This window comes from Eschrichtius robustus, chromosome 17 (assembly GCF_028021215.1).
Source record: "Eschrichtius robustus isolate mEscRob2 chromosome 17, mEscRob2.pri, whole genome shotgun sequence".
Taxonomy (NCBI): domain Eukaryota; kingdom Metazoa; phylum Chordata; class Mammalia; order Artiodactyla; family Eschrichtiidae; genus Eschrichtius; species Eschrichtius robustus.
The window spans coordinates 31,367,413-31,393,254 of NC_090840.1; positions in this window are offsets into that span (position 1 = coordinate 31,367,413).

Here is a 25,842-nt window from a genome sequence, read left to right on the forward strand (position 1 = left end):
AAGCTTTAGACAAAATACTTTTAAGCATAATCCTACTTTGAAAGAAAATGTTACATCAATTTATAAAACTAACATTTACATAGAAACATCTTCACATAAAAAACAATAATCTCAACCCATTGTACCATGCTTATACTGCAGATAGTAAGAACAGACCAAGAATACAGCAAGGATATAAAGTAGAGATTCCATAAGTCTGGTGTAGGTCTTAAATAGCTGCATATTAATAAAACTCCATAGGTAATTATTGTGAATCCCCAGTTGAAAGCTACTAACCTAGAAGATGTAACCTATAAGATACTATATTTAATTCAAAGAAGTAAGGACACAATGATATTAGCATTTTAAAATGTAACTGAAGTTGTGACTGATAAAGTATATCCTAGATGTCTAACAGCCAAAAGAAGCACCAAGACTCTGATAAACAGAATAGCAACAGATCATGTACAGCAAGAACACTGATAAATCTCTAGAAATTTCCCATATTGCATACATTTTCTGAAATAGTTATACTAATAACATTTACCTAAACAATTTTGAACATCTCTTCTGATTTTACTACTCTTCCTACACAACTTATCAAGAATAACATATCAAATAAACCTTATTATTTCCAGCACCTCTCTTTACAAGGTGAAAAAACAAATTGTTGTGATTTTTCAGGACCCCTCTGGAAAATCTCAGACAGTTTTAGGTATCCTGAAAGTTGTTTAACTTATTTTAGGATTTGATTTTGTAAAAGAATGAAAGTCAAAATTGAGCAAGATATTTTAATACTTAAGATAGGAATCAGATCAGAGTTCCTGAGAAACAATATTATCACTCATTTCAGAGTGACAATAAAACAATTGAAAATTAAAAATAAAAGGTAACATGATAGTAAATAACTTTATCTCTTTTCCAAGTGAGAAAGCTTTCTTTTCTTAAATAATCAAGAACATCAGAATGTCAACACAAATCATATAAGTTTATTCTGGTAAGGCACATAATCTTCATTATCTAGATATATAACAGAAAAAATAAGAATTAAAATAATCCTTTATATTACAGGTGATGGCAGAAAAAGTACACCAAGAAAACAAATCCCCCCCAAATTGGCCACATTTTGCTAAGAGTTTAAAATATTTCATAGCTTGTCAAATTCAAGTATTATTAATGTGAGACAAAATTCAGGTCTAAATGTTGTTCTTCACTATGCTCTTTCCCATTCTGGAACAAACTGTAACCTTACTTTAGGACCAATCTCTGAAGCCACAGGGTCAGAATTAGTTTCATAATATTACTAAAAATGTCATTAACATGCAATACATTCATCATTGCTATCTTCAAATTGATTGATAAGTAAGCATTTTAAATATTTTGTTTCAATTCACAACACATTAAATATCAATGATTATACTCAACAAAAACTATTTGGAATGCTCAATAAGCCTATAAAGTGTAAAGATATTTAGAGGCCAAGAAAAGAAAAGACAAGAAAACAAACAAACAACAACAACAAAAATACTCCTTTAGGAAAAAACTACACTTTCTTTTGAAAAACAGAACTATATACAAAGATGTATTTCTCCAAAACTGTTGTTTCTAAGTAGAGTCTAATTCCATACTGCAGTATAGCAATTATAACTTTTAACTACAGTCACTTCTATTTTAGAGAAAACTGAATGATGGATCTCCATGAAAACTACACACAGCAAGCATACTTTCACAATTGCTGTCACACTTTATACTAAACTTTTCAAAGTGGCAAAAAGTAACACATTCACAGATGGCCAAGAAGCACATGAAAAGATGCTCAACATCACTAATTATTAGAGAAATGCAAATCAAAACTACAACGAGGTATCACTTCACACCAGTTAGAATGGACATCATCAGAAAATCTACAAACAACAAATGCTGGAGAGGGTGTGGAGAAAAAGGAACCCTCTTGCACTGTTGGTGGGAATGTAAATTGATACAGCCATTGTGAAGAACAATATGGAGGTTCCTTAAAAAACAAAAAATAGAATTACCATATGATCCAGCAATCCCACTACTGGGCATATACCCAGAGAAACCATAATTCAAAAAGACACATGCACCCCAATGTTCATTGCAGCACTATTTACAATAGCCAGGTCATGCAAGCAAAATAAATGCCCATTGACTGACGAATGGGATAAAGAAGTTGTGGTACATATATACAATGGAATATTACTCAGCCATAAAAAGGAACGAAATTGAGTCATTTGTTGAGATGTGGATGGATCTAGAGACAGTCATACAGAGTGAAGTAAGTCAGAAAGAGAAAAACAAATATCGTATATTAATGCATGTATGTGGAACCTAGAAAAATGGTACAGATGAACCGGTTTGCAAGGCAGAAGTTGAGACACAGATGTAGAGAACAAACGTATGGACACCAAGGGGGGAAAACCGCAGTGGGGTGGGGATGGTGGTGTGCTGAATTGGGCGATTGAGATTGACATGTATACACTGATGTGTATAAAATTGATGACTGATTAAAAAAAAAAAAAAATGTAACACATTCATTAACAGACTCCAATATATAGTCTTTCTAAAGCATATAAAAATTAAAAACAAAAATATATGAAAGCTTAAAATTAAGCTTAACAATGTTCCAGGGTTCTTACTAGGAAGTGATCTCGTTATCTAATAAATACACATTAATTACTTACTTTAACATTAATACAAAGTTTAAATTATCTAAAGATTTTTAGTAATTATTAAGTTAACATGTTACAAAACATAATTAGTTTCAGAAGAATTGTCAGAAAAATGAATCAATTTGATTAAACACAAATATACATTTTTTATTAACTTATTTGATCAATAAACCTATGTAAATTTAGGAAGGACATACCCAAGTGAATAAAAATCTACCCTTATATTCAACATTGATAAATCATAATAGACATAGCAGTTTTTATTAAACAAAATTATTAAACTAGTTTTATTTACCATGATTTTCCTAATTATGTGATCTTGAATACTTAAAACATTCCCAAGTTAGTTTCAAGAATACCTTTTATATCTAACACAGTAAAAGTATTAGAAGTTCAATTTTCTTATTTTCTGAAAATTGAAAAAAAATTCTATTTATATAAATTTTTATTTATTTCTATAAGCAATCAGAATAGACATTCTTTAAGAGAATTTATAATCTAGAGAAGCAAGAAAAACTACAGCCCTGCAATGTGTGGAACAAAAACCACATTCACAGAAAGGTAGACAAAATGAAAAAGCAGAGGACTATATACCAGATGAAGGAACAAAATAAAACCCCAGAAAAACAACTAAATGAAGTGGAGATAGGCAACCTTCCAGAAAAAGAATTCATAATAATGATAGTGAAGATGATCCAGGACTTCAGAAAAAAATGGAGGCAAAGATCGAGAAGATGCAAGAAATGCTTAACAAGGACCTACAAGAATTAAAGAACAAACACCTAGAGTATTAAAGAACAAACAAACAGATGAACAGTACAAATAACTGAAATGAAAATACACTAGAAGGAATCAATAGCAGAATAAGTGAGGCAGAAGAACGGATAAGTGACCTCCTGAAAGACAGAATGGTGGAATTCACTGCCATGGAACAGAATAAAGAAAAAATAATGAAAAGAAATGAAGACAGCCTAAGAGACATCTAGGACAACATTGAACACACCAACATTCATATTATAGGGGTCTGAGAAGGAGAAGAGAGAGAGAAGGGACCCGAGAAAATATTTGAAGAGATTAGTCGAAAACTTCCTTAACATTGGAAAGAAATAGCCACCCAAGTCCAGGAAGTGCAGAGAGTCCCAGGTTGAATAAACCCAAGGAGAAATGTGCCCAAACACATAGTAAACAAATTGATAATAATTAAAGACAAAGAAAAATCATTAAAAACAACAAGGGAAAAAAGTAAAAAAGATATACAAGGGAACTCCCATAAAGTTAACAGCTGAATTCTCAGCAGAAAATCTACAAGCCAGAAGGGCATGGCATGATATATTTAAAGTGAAGAAAGGGAAAAACCTACAACCAAGAATATTCTACCCAGCAAGGATCTCGTTCAGATTAGATGGAGAATTCAAAAGCTTTACAGGCAAGCAAAAGCTAAGAGAATTCAGCACCACCAAACCAGCTCTACAACTAATGCTAAAGGAACTTCTCTAAGTGGGAAACACAAGAGAAGAAAAGGACCTACAAAAACAAACCCAAAACAATTAAGAAAATGGTAATAGGAATATGCATATCAATAATTACCTTAAATGTGAATGGATTAAATGCTCCAACCAAAAGAAACAGGCTCACTGAATGGATACAAAAACAAGACCCACATATATGCTGTCTATAAGAGACCCACTTCTGACCTAGGGACACATACAGACTGAAAGTGAAGATATGAAAAAAGATATTTCATGCAAATGGAAATGGAAAGAAAGCTGGAGTAGCAACACCCATATCAGGTAAAATAGACTTTAAAATAAAGAATGTTACAAGAGACAAGGAAGGACACTACATAATGCTCAAGGGATCAATCCAAGAAGAAGATATAACAATTATAAATCTATATGCACCCAATATAAGAGCATCTCAATACATAAGGCAACTGCTAACAGCTATAAAAGAGGAAATTGACAGTAACACAATAATAGTGGGGGACTTTAACACCTCACATACACCACTGGACTGATCATCCAGAGAGAAAATTAATAAGCAAATGCAAGCTTTAAATGACACAATAGACCAGATAGATTTAATTGATATATATAGGACATCCCATCCGAAAATAGCAGATTACACTTTCTTCTCAAGTGCACACGGAACATTCTCAAGGATAGATCACATCTTAGGTCACAAATCAAGTCTTGGTAAATTTAAGAAAATCGAAATCATATCAAGTATCTTTTCTGACCACAACGCTATGAGACTAGAAATAAATTAGAGGGAAAAAATCTTAAAAAACACAAACACATACAGGTTAAACAATACATTACTAAATAACCAAGAGATCACTGAAGAAATCAAAAAGGAAACAAAAAAAAATACCTAGAGACAAATGACAATGAAAACACTATGACCCAAATCTATGAGACACAGCAAAAGCAGTTCTAAGAGGGAAGTTTCTAGCAATACAATCCTAACTCAACAAACAAGAAAAATCTCAAATAAACAATCTAACCTTACACCTAAAGGAACTAGAGAAAGAAGAACAAATAAAACCCAAAGTTAGTAGAAGGAAAGAAACCATAAAGATCAGAGCAGAAATAAATGAAATAGAAACAAAGAAAACAATAGCAAAGATCAATAAAACTAAAAGATGGTTCTTCAAGAAGATAAACAAAATTGATAAACCGTAGCTAGACTCATCAAGAAAAAGAGGGAGATGACTCAAATAAATAAAATTAGAAATGAAAAAGGAGAAGTTACATGGACACTGCAGAAATACAAAGCATCATAAAAGATTACTACAAGCAACTCTATGCTATAAAATGGACAACCCGGAAGAAGTCGACAAATTCTTAGAAAAGCACAACTTCCAAGACTGAACCAGGAAGAAATAGAACATATAAACAGACGAATCACAAGCACTGGAATTGAGACTGTGACTAAGAATCTTCCAACAAAGAAAAGTCCAAGAACAGATGGCTTCACAGGTGAATTCAGTCAAACATTTAGAGACCTAACACCCAACCTTCTCAAATTCCTCCAAAAAATGAAGAGGAAGGAACACTCCCAAACTCATTCTACGAGGCCACCATCACCCTGATACCAAAAACAGACGAAGATATTACAAAAAAAGAAAATTACAGACTGATAGCACTGACGAATATAGATGCAAAAATCCTCAACAAAATACCAGCAAACAGAATCCAAAATCACATTAAAAGGATCATACACCATGATCAAGTGGGATTTATCTCAGGGATACAAGGATTCTTCAATATACATAAATCAATCAATGTGATACACCATATTAACAAATTGAAGAATAAAAACCATATGATCATCTCAATAGATGCAGAAAAAGTTTTAGACAAAATTCAACACCCATTTATGATGAAAACTCGCCAGAAAGGGGGGATAGAGGGAACGTACCTCAACATAAGAAAGGTCATATATTACAAACCCACAGCAAACATCATTCTCAATGGTGAAAAATTGAAAGCATTTCCTCTAAGATCAGGAACAAGACAAGGATGTCCACTCTTGCCACTATTATTCAACATAGTTTTGGAAGTCCTAACTATGGCAATCAGAGAAGAAAAAGAAATAAAAGGAATATAAATTGGAAAAGAAGAAGTAAAACTGTCACTGTTTGCAGGTGACATGATACTGTATATAGATGATCCTAAAGGTGCCACCACAAAACTGCTAGAGCTAATCAGTGAATTTGGTGACATTGCAGGATACAAAATAAATGCACAGAAATCTCTTGCATTCCTATACACTAACAATGAAAGATCAGAAAGAGAAATTAAGTAAATAGTCCCATTCACCATTGCAACAGAAAGAATAAAATACCTTGGAATAAACCTACCTAAGGTTGTTAGAACCTGTACTCTGAAAACTATAAGACACTGATGAAAGAAATCAAAGATGACACAAACAGATGGAGAGATATACCATGTTCTTGGATTGGAAGTATCAATATTGTGAAAATGACTATACTACCCAAAGCAATCTACAGATTCAATGCAATCCCTATCAAATTACCAATGGCATTTTTTACAGAACTAGAACAAAAAATCTTAAAATGTGTATGGAAACACAAAAGACCCAGAATAGACAAAGCAAACTTGAGGAAGAAAAACGGAGCTGGAGGAATCTGGCTCCCTGACTTCAGACTATATTACAAAGCTACACTAATGAAGACAATATGGTACTCACACAAAAACAGAAATATGGATCAATGGAACAGGATAGAAAGCCCAGATATTAACCCATGAACCTATGGTGAACTAATCTATGATAAAGGAGGCAAGCATATACAATGGAGAAAAGACAGTTTCTTCAATAAGTGGTCCTGGGAAAATTGGACAGCTCCATGTAAAAGAATGAAATTAGAACTCTCCCTAACACCTTACACAAAAAATAAACTCAAAATGGATTAAAGACCTAAATTTAAGACCAGACACCATAAAACTCTTAAAGGAAAACATAGGAAGAACATTCTTTGACATAAATCACAGCAAGATCTTTTTTGATCCACCTCTTAGAGTAATGGAAATAAAAACAAAAATAAAAAAAATGGGAACTAATGAAACTTAGAAGCTTTTGCACAGCAAAGGAAACTATAAACAAGACAAAGAGCAATGGGAGAAATATTTCAGAATGGGAGAAAATATTTGCAAACAAATCAATGGACAAAGGATTAATCTCCAAAATATATAAACAGCTCATGCAGCTCAATATTAAAAAAATAAACAACCCAATTGAAAAATGGGCAGAAAACCTAAAGAGACATTTCTCCAAAGAAGACATGCACATGGCCAAGAGTCACATGACAATCTGCTCAACATCACTAATTATTAGAGAAATGCAAATGAAAACTACAAAGTATCACCTCATACCAGTTAGAATGGGCATCATCAGAAAATCTGCAAACAACAAATGCTGGAGAGGGTGTGGAGAAAAGGGAACCCTCTTGCACTGTTGGTGGGAATGTAAATTGATAGAGCCACTATGGAGAACAGTATGGAGGTTCCTTAAAAAGCTAAAAATATAATTACCATATGACCCAAGAATCCCACTACTGGGCATATAGCCAGAGAAAACCATAATTCAAAAGTACACATGCACCCCAATGTTCATTGCAGCACTATTTACAATAGCCAGGTCATGGCTAAATGCCCATCGGCAGATGAATGCATAAAGAAGATGTGGTACCTTTATACAATGGAATATTACTCAGCCATAAAAAGGAACGAAATTGTGTCATTTGCTGAGACGCAGATGGACCTAGAGTCTGTCCTACAGAGTGAAGTAAGTCAGAAAGAGAAAAACAAATATGTATATTAACACATGTATGTGGAATCTAGAAAAATGGTACTGATGAACTGGTTTGTAAGGCAAAAATAGAGACACAGATGTACAGAACAAACGTATGGACACCAAGGAGGGAAAGCAGGGGGTGGGGTGGTGGTGGTGGGATGAATTGGGAGATTGGGATTGACATATATACACTAATATATATAAGATAGATAACTAATAAGAACCTGCTGTATAAAAAAAATAAAATTTAAAAAAATTATAATATTGAACTAGGCATTTACAGTTTCCATTTTTTAAATTTTTTCATATGATTCTTAGTGTTAGGCCACTTGACATACTAAATAAAATGAAAAGCAGCATATTTTAAAACCACATTTTTAAAAAACATTCTTTTGTGAAAAAATAAATTTAATGTTATATAGTTAATAAATACATATATTTTATCTGAATAAAAAAGAGAATATATAATCTAATTTATTAACACCACTGAATCTAGGAAAATATTCCAACCTCACACAATGAGACATAAAGCCTTTTCTGAATTATAGACACGTAACCAGGGATACAGAAATATATAGATAGATGGGACCTCCCTGGCAATCCAGTGGTTAAGACTCTGAGCTTCCAGTGCAGGGGGCTCGGGTTGGATCCCTGGTCAGGGAAGTAAGATCCTGCATGCCATGTAGCAAGGCCAAACAAACCAAAAAGAAACAGATAGATAGAATTTATAACTTTAATTTTCAAATTTTAGACATGAATCAAGAATGACTCATGGTTTGCATCAAATAATCATTTTTTACCTATAGATACAAATTTTTTATTTAAGTTCAAAATAGACAAATATGCAAGCAGAAAAGACTAACATATCTGATTCTTTGTTATCTCTCCTCCAACAGAGACATGATCTCTGTAATCCATTAGTGTTTATAGAGATTACCAAACGATGAGACCATAAAATCAAATTCTGAGTTAAAATAATACTAACAAGCCAGGTTCTTTGTCATGTCTCACCCCAAACGGAATAGATCTCTATAAAACATTAATCCATGTATAAAGATCATTAAATGGTCAAACCATAAAAAATTCCAAATATGAAATAACTTATCAGCCAAAAAAAAAAAAACACAAAAATGAAATTAATAAACAGTAGAAATATAATTAGAAAAACAAGAGAGTTGGCCAAGTTAGACCATCACTTTGGATTCACCTCTGGGAAATTAAACCCATGAGGTACATTTTTCTAGGATAAATTTTACATAACTCTGGTAGTGAAACCCATTGTGCATCTTGGTGAAAAACCTCAAAACTGTTAAAAGATAATTTCAGAAAATGTAAAATCATTATTCACCTACAGAAAGAAGAATTGACACATATAAAGAATTTGTTTTACTCATATGATGCAAGGAAACAAGTCAGATGTGATAACCAGTTCAAAGGATAAGTCAGAATAGCATAAATTTATATGGAGTAAAGGGACATTGACTTAAATTACAAAAGTGAATAAAATCACTTTTTTTTTTTTTTGTCATAGAGAGGAGGATGTCAATTAAAATCACTTCCAGAGAGGACAGAATTTACCTAAAACTTTATAAAGAGTAACAAAATAGCTCAAAGACGATGACCAGGGCTAGAAACTGACAAATAAAGAAAGGTAGACTACAGATGATACATAGTTTTCCATTGAAACAGAAATATTTTTTACAGAAGTACTCCTATATTTTATACCTATAACATCATTGCTTGAACGGCACAATCAATATTAACTTGCAGAAACATTTAAGGTGACTGTGTAAAAATGCAGGACTGCTTTGTTGTTTCCACATTGTTTTAGATTCACTAAGTATTGTGAAGATAGCTTAGAAAGTAGAGATTCACAGTTACCCACACCACCTTAAATCCTATAAGGCTTGGCATTTGCTACTAATGGACAGAAAACAAAATTTGCTCTTTTTTTATAATTTGTAAACACCTATATGGGGGCAAGAAAGATATTTGTATACAAAGTATTTACAAATCCATCCCTTCCTCCAAGATAATGCAAACCTAGGCCCAATATTATTAATCTTCATATCTCCACTTTAGTGCCTAAAGGGTGTAGTTTTTTCCTCTCATTGTGTCTCACTGTTTTGCTGAATATGTCAAAGACCAGAAATTATCTCTTGACTTCCAGGATTCTCAACCTGATCCAAACTGGCAGACCTTGTCCTGATAATAAGCATATTCTCATTAAAATTGGTCTATTCTAGCCCATAGTTTAAAGGACTCTTTAACTGACCTAATTCTCCCTTGTTACGGTCACTGTTCCATATAATGAGTTCCTACAATGTACCTCCTTGTTAATATATCTGTTTTTCTAGTTTCTTAGAGATCAAAAACACAATGGGTGGGGACTCCAGAGTTAGTGGCCAGCAGGCCAGGGAGCCACCTGGGGACAGTCAAGCTAACACCATACTATATTAGGTGCTAACTGCATATCTAGGAAAATAGCAGCATGATAAGTAAGTTAATATAGTAAAGAAGATCTCAGTTCTGTAGCTGAGCTCTGACCTGGGGAGCCTGAGGAGGCTGTGATACTTAGTTCTGGTGCTAAGCACTGTCGTTGACTCTTTTTTTGTGAGTCTAACAATCTTAAACTCTTAACGTCCAATATTTGGCAGGAATAATGAAGGAGCACATATCATTGTTGCAGGGAAAAAAAAAGAAAGATGAAGAAGTACAATTTGGTTTAGCTCCTCCTGTCTTTTGTTTTCATGACAACTTATCAGGGTACCAGACTCTTACCCAGGTTGCAAGCAGCTCCTCCTCATCCTGATCATAGGCTTTATTATATGTATGTGCAGAACCATCAGATGAACATACCCTGCATATTAGGGATAAAGCACCATCTGCCCATGTACAGGCTTCTGTTTTCTGTAAAGGAAGCAGTGACTTTGCTATCTTTGCCCATTTTTAAATTCTTATCACTGGTGATAAGCTTGCCCAGGCTAATTCCAGGACATAGAGTGAAGCTGGTAAACAATGGAAAGCATTTGAAAACAATGGACCTAGACATTGCTTTTTCATCTTGAGAAGGTTTTTGTCTTTTCTCTACTATATTTGTTAAAATGGCTTACAAAACCACTGTGACATTATAAAAATTAAATTGTTTTTATTTCTTACAAAATAATGTCTGTCTATTATAACAAAAAAAACTAAATAAAAGGAGAGTACGAAGTCTAATAGGGATTTCTATACTAAAAATATAAAAGTAGGCCATGCTATTTCTGCATCCTTTAAAAATATAGTATATTGTATCCATACATTTTCTATATTGTCTGCAGGCACTCATCTAATATTTTGTATACAAAATGAGCATCTTATGACATTCACATAAAGCAACTATGAGATAGGTACTATTATTATCCCACAAGACAATTTGAGACACAAATTCACCCTATTAGTGTTGGAGTTGTGATTTGACCACATTTTTAAGCACGTTACTAGGTCATGTCTATGTTATCAGATGCATCTATAAGATGATTTTAATGAGTACAGTGTTCTCTGGTATAGCTATTTGAACCATTCCCCCCTTATAAGACATGTTAAACACTAGTTTACAAAACAAGGTAAATCTGTGTGACTCACACACATTTAAAAATAAAGTCTTGATAAGATTATAATTAACCCATTGAGGAGGAAACTGTAAGGTGTTAAAACCTCTTCAAAAGAGAAGGAAAGACAAAGAGAGAGAGAGATTTATAGAGCAATAATAATGAAATCAATGTGCAAATGGGGACAAAACTAGTCTCTTTCATGATGTAGGAAGGAAGTCAATTGAACCACCAAAGGATAGAATTTACATGTCTACAGACGAAAATTACTTTGCATTACTATGAGTTACCTGCATATAGAGTTGAAAATACTCCTCCTGGAATCTGTTAATGCTGGAAGGTACACAATAGACAATACATGGTTTTTCAACTTTTCCCTACAGATGCTTAAATTGTTTCTAACTTTTTATTGTTATAAATAATTCTTCAGTAAATAATTTTATATACATTTTGTGCATATATGTATTAATTCATTACAATAAATTCGTATATGTGAAATCTCTTTTCTCAGGTTATAGATGCACACTGTTAAAGTCCTCCAACAAATGAAGCTGTACAAATTTCCCCACACATAAAAGGACACTGGATGTTAAGTTCTCTGACTTTTTAATCTTCACTTGTTTATTCCATTTTAACAGTGACAGAAGGTGCATTTTTTACATCAGAGCAGAATTAAAGTTGTGGCGTTTTGCAAACTGAAAACTTAAAAAAAATTGCCTTAAGTAAACTAACCTCTACTGAAGGCATTAGATGAATTTATCATAAAACCGTGTTCTTAAGGGGGCCAATAAAAGGGCACTTAGTCATTTACATTATCTCTTTGACAAGGAAAATTTGCATGTAAATTTTACACACACAGAGAGACACAAATATACACTGTAAATTCAAGAAGTAATCAAGAAGAAAGGAAAAGATAGTTATATGAATGAATATAGATGAATACTGACTGTATAAATAAGAATTCTTATGACGTTTTAAAAATACATATAAGATTAAAGTACATAGCAAAAAATAGCACATAACTTGAGGGATGAAAAAGTTAAAATGCTCCAATGCTTTGGCACCAAAAATCTCTAAAAGAATATTCCAAGCCTTCTTGAAATACTATCTGTAATGGGTAAAATTGTGTCCTTGAAAGAGATTTGTTCAAGCCCCAACACCTGGTACCTGTGAATGTTATTGGGAAATAGGGTGTTGGCAAATGTAATCAAGTTGAGTTGAGGTCATACCAGATGAGGGTGGGACTTAATCCAATGACTGGTATTATTAGAAGAGGCGAATTTGGGCATAGAGACACAGGAAGAATGCCATGTGATGATGGAGGCAAAGATTGGAGTGATGCACCTATAAGCAAAGGAATGCCAAGGATTGCTGGCAACCATCAGAAGCTAGGAGAGAGTCCTGGAATGGATTCTCAGAACAGCTAGAAGTAATCAGTCTTGCTGACACTTTGATTTTGAACTTGTAGCATCCAGAACTGTGAGTGAATAAATTTTTGTTGTTTTAAGCCACCCAGATTGTGGAACTTTATTATAGCAGCCCTAGTAAACTAATACACTATCTGGTCAAAAAAATCTGATATCCAAACTACTTCATATTTAATTCTCAGTAAAATTGCAATAACTAGTTTTTATACACTCTAAAACTGAGTGAATTTATACTTTTCTGTAAGGAAATATCCATTTTAACTCTTTTCATAGTTACTCTTACAGAATTTTGTTTTATTTTAGCTCCTCTCTTTCAGTCTTTCTCGTTCATATGTACCATAGGGTCCAAATTTCAAAGTACTTTTGTGTGTGTGTATAATGTACTTTTAAGTCTATTCTAATCAGTAGTGCTAAAGTCAGTCACAGGCTAAAGTCTATTAATATTTTTTCTCTACCTACTAGTGTTATCCCATTACTTTCCTTAAAATCCTTCTAATATATTTTCTAAGATATAGACTCCATAGTCTACAAAGGAAAACAATGGTCATAATTCAAATCAGGAAGAATTTGTATAGTTGAGGCTTCATTTATGTCCATATTACTTCCACTCTTGATCCCAATTCATTTGTCATCAAACTGCTCAGATTTAGAGCACTAGCATTAGGTTCACAGCACAAGTGGCGAAGTGTCTTCTATAATGAATCACACTTTGAAATAATTTTCTAGTTTGATCTAGCTGAATATACTGCTGACCTTCAGATCTATAATAGAAGAACCATTTGTTTAACCAAGATTCTGTCAGAAAAGATTAGGGAAATAGTTGGAAATCAAGAACCTGACATCTTTACTTAATAATATTACTGTCTTAGTATGTTTGAGCTGCTGTAACAAAATACCCTAGACTGGGTGGTTTATCAACAATATAACCTTATTTCTTGCAGTTCTGGAGGCTAGAGATTCCAAGATCCAGGCACCAGCACAGTGGGTGTCTGGTAAGAGACCACTGCTTGTTTCATAGATGGTTGTCCTTTTGCTGTGTCTTTGTATGGGAGAAGGAGCAATAAAGTTTGCTTGGGTCTATTTCATAAGGACACTGCTGACCTAAAACAGGCTGCCAGATATTTCTTCAATAAAGATGGGTTTATTCACAATCAGCAAAGGATTGCAATTTGGGGTCTGCAACCATGGTGAGCCTTGTGCAATTTCTTTTGTAGGGGAAGGAGAACACTTTTACAGAGGGGAAACAGAAGTTGGGAGGGCTATAGTAAACAGAGTCCATGGTTTTTCATTGGTTGAGTCCTTGCCAGGAAAGAGGAGGAGTCTTTTCTTCCTGTTATGCTCTGCTATCCTTGCAGGGCATGAGAGCTCCCCTGTCTGGTCTCCAAACTCTTCTTAATTGAGGTTTCTGTTTACTATTTTTTTTTTTTACAACACCAATCCCATACATGAGTGCTCCACCCTCATTAGTGACACCAAGTCTTCTCCCAAAGGCTCCACATTTTGAGACCATCATATTGGGGAATAGGATTTCAAAATACATTTTGGGCGGTGGTGACATATTCAGTATAACAATTACCAGTATAATTATACAGGAACTCAGAAACCCAGCCAAGCACTAATAAGATTTTGTTAAGAATATTTATTGAAAACTAAGAAAGAATGTAGAATATGTAAAACAATATATTTTATTTGCTCCTTTATTTATATATTATAATTTGTGCTACATCGTGTTTAAGGTTTTCAATAAAAACACATTTTAATCATTTTGTGGCAGAAATAAAGAATACCACAAAACTTATCATGACACTACTTGAAAAAGTAAATTGACACTTAGATCTGGCATATTTAGTCAGTTTTTCTTTAATGCTTAGAAAGAATGGTGTTAATCTCTCTTTTCTTGTCACTGCATGCTATATCAGGAACAGCTAAATTGCTTGTATAAAGTTCAAACTAAATATAAAATCATTTTGTTCAGAACATGCCTTTACTCAGTGGTTAGGTGGCATTTTCTAAATGGGCCTTCTAAACAGTACTTGGAAAATTTTCTCCAAAAGGTCATTTTCTACCACTTGAAAGTTCTTTTTCTCTTGAGAATTTTTCTGTGTCATACTCACGAGGGCATTATTTACTTGTGATAGGGCTTTTTTACTTCCACCTAAAAGAAATGGGTATAATTTATTTTTGTCATAATCTACATCTTCTCATTATTATGGAGTGACTATTAATATAAAGTAATTTTATATTGAAGGCATTATGAGAACAATCAATTAAAAATTAGGATATGAAATTGCTGTAAGAGCACTTTTGATGCCCTAAAATGGGTTCTACTTTCTGTCCAGTAGTCTCCCATTACAATCAGGAATGATAAAGCAATGATTAAGAGAGTATAAAGAACATAAGAAACGAAAATAATGTTGAGCATCTAGAGCAGTGGTTCTCAACTCTGGCTGCACATCATAATCACCTGGGGGACTTTTAGAAACTACCAGTGCCTGTGCCCCACCCTTAGAAATTCTGATATAATTGTTCTGGGTTGGGGTCTGGGCAGTGGTAATTTTAAAAGCTCCATAGGTGATTCTAAAATGCACTCAGGTTTGAGACTAATTTTCTAGACTAGAAAACTGATCCTTAATCTATTCTTAATTGCTGGCATCTTTGAGAATTTGTTTAAAATTATGCTTATCTCCTCCAAGATAATACACAGAATTCAAGAAGACCTAAATAGACATTTCTCCAAAGAAGATATACAGATTATCAACAAACACATGAAAGAATGCTCAACATCACTAATCATTAGGGAAATGCAAATCAAAACTACATTGAGGTATCACCTCACACCGGTCAGAATGGCCATCATCAGAAAATCTGCAAACAATAAATTCTGGAGAGGGTGTGGAGAAGAGGGAACCCTCTTGCATTGTTGGTGGGAATGTAAATTGATACTGCCACTATGGAGAACGGTATGGAAGTTCCTTAAAAAACTAAAAATAGAACTACCATACGACCCAGCAATCCCACTACTGGGCATATACCCTGAGAAAACCATAATTCAAAAAGAGTCATGTACCAAAATGTTCATTGCAGCTCTATTTACGATAGCCAGGACATGGAAGCAACCTAAGTGTCCATCATCAGATGAATGGATAAAGAAGATGTAGCACATATATAAAATGGAATATTACTCAGCCATAAAAAGAAACGAAACTGAGTTATTTGTAGTGAGGTGGATGGAGGTAGAGTCTGTCATACAGAGTGAAGTAAGTCAGAAAGAGAAAAAACAAATACAGTAAGCTAACACATATATATGGAATCTAAGGAGAAAAAAAAAAAAAGGTCATGAAGAACCTAGTGGTAAGATGGGAATAAAGACACAGACCTCCTAGAGATTGGACTTGAGGATATGGGGAGGGGGAAAGGTAAGCTGTGACAAAGTGAGAAAGTGGCATGGACATATATACACTACCAAACGTAAAATAGATAGCTAGTGAGAAGCAACCGCATAGCACAGGGAGATCAGCTCAGTGGTTTGTAACCACCTAGAGGGGTGGCATAGGGAGGGTGGGAGGGAGGGAGATGCAAGAGATATGGGAACATATGTATATGTATAGCTGATTCACTTTGTTATAAAGCAGAAACTCACACGCCATTGTAAAGCAATTATACTACAATAAAGATGTTTTAAAAAATACACAGAATTCAGGGGGCTTATAGACACTCCCTCTTAAGGCATATCCATTGATGCAATTAAAATAATTGGCACATATCCATGTCACCCATTAAGAACCTCTAGTTTAGCAGAAAAATAAAATTGTAAGAAATACTGTAGTATCATACTGGATCAAATCAGATCTAGAACCCCTCAGTGACTTAACAGAGGAAGTTTGATATGAAGAATAACTAAATAGATAAAATAACTGTAGGATATAAAGAAACTACATGACATCCTAAGGCTGAGGGATAGTCCATAAGGGAGGACGAACATGAAAAGAGGATCCCTGACTAGATCTGGGGTACAGACCTCAGTGGAGAGGGTTTAGTGGAACCCACTGGATGGCAGAGCAGTTTGTTGGCTTGCCAAGCCAGAGCTGGTCTTCAGTCTTGAGGCAAATAGGATGCAACCCTTCAAACAGCAGACAGGATGGGTGAGCAATAGCTGATGATGGGGATTTCAGTGTGTTGTGAGACTGGGAGTACCAATGTGGGCTGGAAAACTAGAACGCAGGATGTTCTTATGGGGAGGAATACGAGGACAGGATCACCAGGAAACTGGGGCAGCGAGACAAATAGGTCAAGTAGGATTTTTTTTAATTTAATTTTTAATTTTATATTGGTGTATAGTTGATTTACAATATTGCATTAGTTTCATGTGTACAGCGAAGTGATTCAGTTATACATATACATGTATCCATTCTTTTTCAGATTCTTTTGACTAAACTTTAGTTGAGTTTCTTCTTGACTGTAAACCCATGACTTCCCTTTTCCTAGAGCATTTATTTTTAGAAAACTTGCAGTTGTAAATTATTTTTCTGCCCCTTTGATATGTTAATCCTCTCCCAGACTCTTGCCAGATTGACAACCTGGGTTGTCCTTTTTCAAGGACATGGGAGCCATTCTTTTGAAATGTTATAATCAAGAAAGATAGTATTCCTGTCTCCCAGTCTCTGTGAAAGAGTAAGAGCCTAACTATGATCAGTAAATTAGCAAATACATGTGGCCTAATCATACTGACAACTTCTCCCCTAACTTTTCACCTAGTACTTCTCCAGTAGCTCACACTAGTGTTTAAAAACTCTCCCACCTTCTGTTTCAACAGAGTTAAATTCAGTCCCTTTTCCCTTATGCAATGATCTTGAATACAGCCTTCCTTGCCTAGTTAAACCATCTGGGGCAATTTTTCTTTGATAATTATTACAGTATATATATTAAAAAGTGAATTTAGATTTCAAAGGCAATAAATTTATAACTGACACAAATATTCACTTTCCTTGTATTTATTTGAAGGAAACTTGATTCATTCCTTATAACTGATCATTTTACCATTGAAATGCATTTAAAGAGATATTTCCAAAAAAACCTTGATCTTCCAGTACTGTGTTGAATACAAATGATGAGAGTAGGCATCTAGGCTTGTCCCTGATCTTTGAGGAAAATATCTCAGCTTTTTACTTTGAGTATTAACTGTGAGTTTATCATATATGGACTTTATTACCTTGAATTATATTCCTTCTATACTTAATTTGTTGAGAGTTTTTATCATGAATGGATGTTGAGTTTAGTCCTAACCAGAGCAATTAGGCAAGAAAAAGAAATAGAAGGCATCCAAATCAGAAAGAAAGAAAAAAAAATTGTCTCTGCAGATGGCATAATCTTATATATAGAAAACCCTAAAGACTCTAACAAAAAACAGAATTAATAAATGAATTCAGTAAAGTTGCAAGATAAAAAATAATCATACAAATATTAGTTGCATGTTTACAGACTAAGAACAAACTATCAGAAAGAAAAGTTAAGAAAACAATTACATTTATAATAGCATCAAAAAGAGTAAAATACTTAGAAATAAATTTAACCAAGGAGGTGAAAAACCTGTACACTAAAACTATAAAACATTGGTGAAAGAGATCTAAGAAGACACAAGTAAATGGAAACATATTTTGTGCTCATGGATTTAAGAATTAATATTGTGAAAATTTCCATACTACTCAAAGCAATCTATAGATTCAATGCAATTCTTATCAAATTCCAATGACATTTTTCATAGAAATAGAAAAAAGTAATCCTAAAATTTATATGGAGCCACAGAAAACTGTGAATATATTAAAGAATCTTGAGCAAGAACAAAGCTGGAAGCACCACAATTTCCGACTTCAACTTACGCTACAAACTAATAAAAAAAGAATGCTTTACTGGCATAGGAACAGACACATAAACCAATGAAACAGAATAGAAGGCCCAGATACAAGCCCATACATATATGGTCAACTAATTTTCTACAAAGGTACCAAAAGTACAATATGGGGAAAGGATAGTCTCTTCAATAGATTGTTGGGAAAATTTGATAGCCACATGCAGAAGAATGAAATCAATATCCTTATCTTACATGATACACAAAACCAGCCAAAATCAGACTAAAACCTAAACCTAACACCTGAAACCACAAACCTCCTAGAAGAAAACATAAAAAAAGAGCTCCTTGATATTGGTCTTGGCAGTGATTTTTTGGATGTGACAAACGAAATTACAAGCAACAAAAGTAAAATTTAACAACTGGGATCACATATAACTAAAAAGCTTTTGTACAACAGAGGGAACAATCAACAAAATGAAAAGACAACCTATAGAATGGGAGAAAATATTGTAAATCACATATCTAATAACTGATTAATATCCAAAAATATGTAAGGAACTCCAATAACACAATAGCAAATAAACAACCCAATTATAAAAATGGAAAAATGACCTGAATAGCTATTTCTCCAAAGAAGACACACAAATGGTTAACAGGTACATGAAAATGTACTCAATATCATTAATCATCAGGGAAGTGCACATCAAACGCACAGTGACATATCACTTCATAACTGTTAGAATGATTACTATCAAACAAACAAAAGATAACAAGTGTTGATGAGGACATGTTGAAAAATAGGGAACGCTGGTATGCTGTTGGTGGGAATATAATTGGAACAGGCTTTATGAAAAACATATGGAGATTTCTCAAAAAAATTAAAAATAGAACTACCATGTGATCCAGCAATCCCACTTCTGGGTATTTATCCAAAGAAACTGAAATCAAGATACCTGCACTATCACATTCATTCCAGGACTATTCACAATTGCCAACATATGGAAACAACCTAAATATCCATCAGTGGATGAATGGATAAGGAAAATGTGGTATATATATATATATATATATATATATATATATATATATATATATATATATATACACACTAAGTGAAATAAGACAGAGAAAAATAAATACTGTACATCTCACATATATGTGGAACCTAAAAAAGTCAAACTTAGAGAAGAAGAGAGTAGAATGGTGGTTACCAGGGGCTGACAGGAGGAGGAAATGAGGAGATAATGGTTAAATGGCACAAAGTTTCAGTTATGCCAGATAAATAAATTCTGAAGATCTACTCTCCAGCATAGTGCCTATAGCTAACACTACTGTATTATATTTTTAAAATTTGCTAAGCTTGTAGATCTTAAGTTTAGTGTTCTTACCACACACACAAAATAATAATAATAATAAAAGGCCGGGAGGAAACTTTGAGAGATAAAGGATGTGTCTCTGGCTTTGATGGTGGTGATGGTTTCACTGATGTATACTTATCCCCAAACTCATTGAGTTGTATACAATAAATATGTACAGATTTTTATATGTCAATCATACCTTAATAAATTGCTCTAAAACAAATGAATAAAAAGAAAAACAACTACCAAACAAGGAGGCCTTAGTAACTTGAGAGGATAGAAGATAGAGTGTGACATCAACACAATAATTATTAAGGAAAACTATGAACGGCAGAAGGTTTTGTAGTTTCGCCCTTCTCCATTTTACCTTTCCCTCTTACCCCAAATTTTCTCCTTCTGCTTCTTCACTGCATGAAATTCTCTATTCTGCCACTTCTTGAAATATTCCTCTTGGCTTTTCTTTGTTTTCCCTTTGCTCTCAATCAAATTATATCTGTTTCATGTACCATTCTATCAGGACCTCACTAAATGGATATGCTATTTTTACCCAGGTATTAATAGCTAAAATAATTTTCCTATTGGCATACTAATTTTAATTTGCTACATTGCCTTAACACAAAGAATGAGTATGATGGACATTTCAGACACTGTTGAATGAGGTATTGGGGGGCAATAAAACATAGTTAGCATTTTTCAGATAAAATCTTAATCTGCTTTATTATGGGGACCTCAAGCATTGCGTTCTAAACCAAGTTTAATGATAAAAAGAACAATGATCATGCCTCACCTCTGCACAGCTGTAAAATTTGTGTCTTTCCAAATGGTACTAGGAGTTGTCAAAGTAATCATGTGGAGGTCTTTGCATTAAAAAAAAAAATTCATCAACCTACAACTTTAAGAAGACAACTACACTGAAGTAATGCATGCTTGTGTTAAAGCTAGAGATTAATAACTAGAAGACTTGGATAAATTGTGCCTGTTTGGTGAGCTGAATGGAGCCAACCTAAAATTTGGCAGTGGAAGTGTCCTCAAAATGCGCTTCAGCAGGCTTTTCAAATGTGACACACAAGCCATTATATACAGGCTGTTTTATAACATCAATAGCAGAACCCAGAACAGCCTAAGGAGTTATCCAAAAGAACGGCCACTATCTCTCTCCAGCGAATGGCTATCTAAAATTGTTCAAAGTGAAGAGGCATGTGCCCCTCTGTAACTGCTAAGAAAAATTACTAATTTCCACTTAAATATATTAAGCACATATAATTTTTATTATTTCTCTTTTCAAATTGCATTCATATCTGATATGAATCAGAAATAATCCTAGATGGTAATCCCTGTAATCAGGACATTAATTGTGTATATAAAGAACTTTTTAAATAAACTAATGAATGAATGGATACACAGATTAATTTATTAATTAATTTTAGAAAAAAGCCTTACTGAAGAATTATTTGAGACCTTTCTGAGTATCTTCAGGTTTAAGCAATTCCATCTGATTTAGCAAGGTAAGTTTCTAACAGTAAATTCTTTATTTTATTCAATTTGATTCCATGTTTTAACCACCTCAACTCTCAGTTTTTCCAAAATTCACCACCCCTATAAGCAGAAAGCTTCTCTATTAAACATCTGCACTATCAGGAAAACTTGTGAAATAAATTGAAATGGACAAAGAAATATTACTGGATGTCCTATGTAGTTTACCCCTTCAGGTTGTCTCAAACTTTCATTGTCTTTAAGCTAATTTACAACTTTGTAAGTGGTAGAAAACCAATAATAAAAACAATCATTTTCTTTAGAAATACAAAAGAATTATGTCTGATGGAATGCAATTGATGACTGCCTTGTAGATAAGTCAGATTTGCATCATAGCAACATTTATTATTACCTAAATATGTGTAGTTTTTGAATTTTTCCTTGACACAGTTGCAGCATTTTACTAATTCTTCCATTAATTAGTAAATTAAATAAGAGTTTTGACATGTTTATTTTATAATTATATAAGATTATGATTTTATCTTTGAATAAATTTATCCTTTAACATCCTCTTGAATGGATAAAGAATAAGTGGTACATATATACAATGGAATATTACTCAGCCATAAAAAGGAATAAAATTGGGTCATTTGTAGAGACATGGAAGGACCTAGAGACTGTCATACAGAGTGAAGTAGGTCAGAAAGAGAAAAACAAATATATGTTAATGCATATATCTGGAATCTGAAAAAAATGGTATAAGACGACCTTATTTACAAAACAGAAATAGAGGCACAGACATAGAGAACAAATGTATGGAAGCCAAGTTGGGGGTGGTGGGATGAATAAGGAGATTGGGATTGACGTATATACACTACTGATATTATGTATAAAATAGATAAAAAATAAGAACCTATTGTATAGCACAGGGAACTCTACTCAGTGCTCTGTGGTGACCTAAATGAGAAGGAAATCCAAAAAAGAGGGGATATATGTACACGTATAGCTGATTCACTTTGCTGTACAGTATAAGCTAACATAATATTGTAAAGCAACTGTACTCCACCAAAAAAAAATCCTCTTGCACTTTCTCTTGCAATGCAGTCTGCTCCCCAGCACTTTGACAATGTTAATCCTTTAGATAATTCATTCTACCACCCTATCACCATCCCAAGGTGCCAAGAAAGAATGCTGTTGGAGTTCATCTTGTAAAGGGATATGGGGGGAGTGGTGAAGTGTTGGGTAAGATCCTAACAATGTTAGAGGAAAATGAATGGTCTCAGGGGGATTATCCAAAAAGAAGTCAAGATTCCTAAGCATTGGATGCTATTACCAAAACCTCTTTATATTACCTTTCTTTCACTTTCATCCTCCAAAAAGTGCAGAAAGAAGGCACATTCTGTTACATAAATATGATAAACATGTTGGCTGGATTGTCCAAGTAAATTAAGAGTTAGAAGACATTTGTGACAAACTAGTCACTTCTAAGTCCCAGTTTTCAAACTTTTGCTTCCAATTTTTACTTTCAATATATAGGTGAAGTTCAACCTCATTTTCTAGGATAGTTTTTTGTTTTTTTGTAAAGTTTGGAGTTTTTTAAAGTACCTTTTAAAATTTAATTTCATTAAAGCAAGCTGAAAGCCTTCCTGATAATATCTGGATAAGGCAAGGATGTCCATCCTCACCACTTCTATTCAGCATAGTAGTGGAAGTTCTAGTCACAGCAATCAGGCAAGAAAAATAAATTAAATGTTTCCAAATTGGAAGAGGATATAAAATTGTCATTATATGCAGATGACATAATATTGTATATAGAAAATCTTAAAAATTCCACACAAAAACTGCTAGAACTGATAAACAAATTCAACAAGGTAGCAGGATACAAGATTAACTACAGAAATCTGTTGTACTGCTTTACACAAACAATGAAATATCAGAAAGGGAAAGTAAAAAAAAAAAAAACAAACCTTCTAACACCACATCAAAAAATAAAATACTAATAACCTAAATAGGAAAAGAACTTGAATAAATACATGTCTGCTTAATCACTTTGCTTTACACTTGAAACTAACACAACATTGTAAATCAACTATAGTCCAATATAAAATAAAAATTATTTTAAATTAAATACTTAGTAATAAACCTGACCAAGGTGGGGAAAGACTTATATGCTGAGAACTATAAAACACTTATAAAGAAAACTGAAGATGATTCAAAGAAATGAAAAGATATCCCATGCTCTTGGATTGTAAAAATTAATATTGTTACAATGGCCATACTACCCAAAGCAATCTACAGATTTCATGTGATCCCTATTAAACTATCTATGACATTTTTCACAAAACTAATACAGATAATCCTAAAATTAATATGGAACCATAAAAGTCCCAGAATGGCCAAAGCAATCCTGAGGAAAAAGAACAAAGCAGGAGACATAACCTTCCCAGACTTCAGACAATACTACAGAGCTACAGCAATCAAAACATCATGGCTTTGGCACGAAAAACAGACATTTGGATCAATGGAATATAATAGAGATCCCAGAAATAAACCCACACACCTAGACCCCATTAATCTTTGACAAAGGAGGCAAGACTATACAATGGAGTAGAGACAGTCTCTTCAGCAAGTGGTGTTGAAAATCAATGAATTTAGAACACACCCTCACACCGTACACAAAAGTAAACTCAGCTTAAAGACAAATAAAAGACATGACACCATAAAACTCCTAACAAAGAGCATGGGCAAAACATTCTCTGACATAAATTGCACCAATGTTTTCTTAGGTCAGTCTCCAAGGCAATAGAAATAAAAGCAAAAATAAACAAATGGGACCTAATCAAACATATAAGCTTTTTCACAGTAAAGGAAAGCATAAACAAAATGAAAAGACAACCTATGGACTGCGAAAAGATATTTGCAAACAATGCAACTGACAAAGGACTTAATTTCCAAAATATACCAACAGATCATACAATAACAAAAAACAAACAACCCAATCAAAAAATGGGGAGAACACCTAAATAGATATTTCTCCAAAGAAGACATACAGATGGCACATGAAAAGATGCTCAGAGAAATGCAAATCAAAACTACAATGAGGTACCACCTCACACTGGTCAGAATGGTCATCATTACAAAGTCTACAAATAACAAATGCTGGAGAAGCTATGATGGGAAAGTAAATTGGTAGAGCCACTATGGAAAATGATATGGAGGCTCCTCAGAAAACTAAAAATAGAGTTGTCATATGATCTAGCAATCCCACTCCTGGACATATATCTGGAGGAAACTATAATTCAAAAAGATACATGCATCCCAATATTCATAGCAGCACTATTTACAATAGCCAAGATATGGAAGCAGCCTAAATGTCCATTGACAGATGAATGGATAAAGAAGATGTGGTACACATACACAATGGAATACTACTCACCCATAAAAAATAATGAAATAATGCCATTTGCAGCAACATGGGTAAACCTAGAGATTATCATACTAAGTGAAGTAAGTCAGACAGAGAAAGATGAGTGCCACATATCACTTGGATGCGGAATCTAAAATAAACTTAGTTACAAAACAGAAACAGAGTAACAGACATAGAAAAACAAACATATGGTTACCAAAAAGGAAACAGGGTGGGGGGAGGGATACATTAGGAGTTTGGGATTAGCAGATCCAAACTACTATGTATAAAATAGATAAACAACAAGGTCTTACTGTATAGCACAAGGAACTATGATCAGTATTCTGTAAACCATAATGGAAAAGAATATGAAAATGTATATGCATACATATGTATAACTGAACCACTGTGCTGTACACCAGAAACTAATGCAACATTGTTAATCAGCTATCCTTCAATTAAAAGTTTTTCATTTCATTAAAGCAAAACAGTTGTTGTATTTTATCCTATATTTGTAACTTAAATGCTTTTAAAATGTGTATTGAAAATCTTTACTAAGATATAAAGAATAGATTTATCTTTTGTATTCAATTCCTTCACATCTTTATTGCAATATGATTTACATTCCATAAGTAGTGTACAGTGTATATCCTCTATAAAGTGTACAGTTCAGTAATTTTTAATATGTTCACAAATTATGTTGCAACCATCACTGCTACATAATTTTAGAACATTTTCGTCACCTTAAAATG